Consider the following 1,350-nt stretch of genomic DNA (forward strand, 5'->3'; position numbering starts at 1 on the left):
GAGAGAGGGAGAGAGAGAGAGAGAGATGTCAGCCTATGACTCTGCCACCATCTTACAGCCGCTCAGAAACAACTTGAAATCCAGACAGAAGCTATGCCACAGTGGATCGCGCGCTCAGACAGATACACAGATCTGAGGAAAGACGTTGGTTCTCGATATTCGTGGTCGACGGCAGAAACCCACGGAGTCAAATTGTCAGTGTCAATGCCATTGTCAATGTCTATGTCCGTGCCAATTTAGTTTAGATTTTTAGTTTTTGTAAGAATTTTACCGTACTTTCAAAGCTATTGGGCTGTGTGAGTGCCGAAGCTTAGTAGTACATGTATTTCTAGAGAGTCGTGTACAAAGAAAAGAAGGAGATGAGATTTTAATGACAAAATTAAAACACTATGTTTAATAAGAAAGAAAGAGCGAACAACACCAGAGCGCCCGCCAGCTACCAGCTTTGTGACAATGTCAGATGTTGTTTCTATCTTGGCATATCTTATCATCGGTTTTTTTCCTTGTCCAATTTAACAGATCGGCGCCATCTGATTAGTGTAACGTTGTGCAGGTGATATGTTAGATAATAATACAGTCAACACACGGTTATGATAAGGTTAGTTTTGTAGTTGGTAAAATATACACTGTTACTTTTTCTTGCTTCATCCCCCAAGGAATTCCTACAAGTTAAAAATAGTTTCAGAATAATAATCAAAATTTTGATATTGATAGCACAATCAATGATATCATATTATACTTCAAGCTATGCAAATAGTTGGAATGTTGAAGCGTATTAATGATCCCCTGATGCTGATGATGTTGCTGATATGATGAGGTTGATAGAGTTACGGCAAAGATGTAAATAAAGAACTTGATATTCTTGATTAGAAGAAGATCTAGACAGATTTAAGAGAAAGAAACACTATAAATTTTCGGAATATTGTTTCTTGGAGGTATTGTTAGTCTTGTCATCATCTTTATCATTCTTTGTTGGGTTGGGGGGGGGGGTTCGTTTTAAAAGTTATTAGCTTTCAGAATATTGTATCTTGAAGTTAATGTTAACGCTATTCTCCTCATATCATCTGTTGTTATAATTTTCGTTACACAGAGTCGTTGCCTGAGTCAGCAAGCCGGCAAGTATCATGGTGTTGGTCAATGCTAATGTCAGAAGGTTTCTGTCTTACCTTGATCTTGTCACTGCTTTGCAACACTGTCTGTGTGGGAGAACTACTGGCTGTATACTATGTCCATACCAGTCAGCTGTTGGACTTTGTCTGTCTGTGTGTGTGAGTGGGACTGGACACTCACTCATTCACTGGCGGGCTGGCTGGCTGGCTGGCTCACGGCACGCGCACCTCGCCACTGAAG

General features: G+C 40.1%; 1 long non-coding RNA gene across 1 annotated transcript in view; it reads right to left on the reverse strand.

Annotated features, from left to right (window-relative positions):
- Nucleotides 1-1,283, reverse strand: part of LOC101852670 — a 39,881-nt gene extending 38,598 nt beyond the window's left edge. Inside the window, exon 1 of the long non-coding RNA XR_001184644.2 lies at nucleotides 1,167-1,283. This is a non-coding gene — a long non-coding RNA (uncharacterized LOC101852670). The remainder of the gene's footprint in view (nucleotides 1-1,166) is intronic.
- Nucleotides 1,284-1,350: the final 67 nt, after the last annotated feature.

The sequence above is a fragment of the Aplysia californica genome, unplaced genomic scaffold (genome assembly GCF_000002075.1).
Source record: "Aplysia californica isolate F4 #8 unplaced genomic scaffold, AplCal3.0 scaffold00051, whole genome shotgun sequence".
In the NCBI taxonomy this organism is placed as follows: Eukaryota; Metazoa; Mollusca; class Gastropoda; order Aplysiida; family Aplysiidae; genus Aplysia; species Aplysia californica.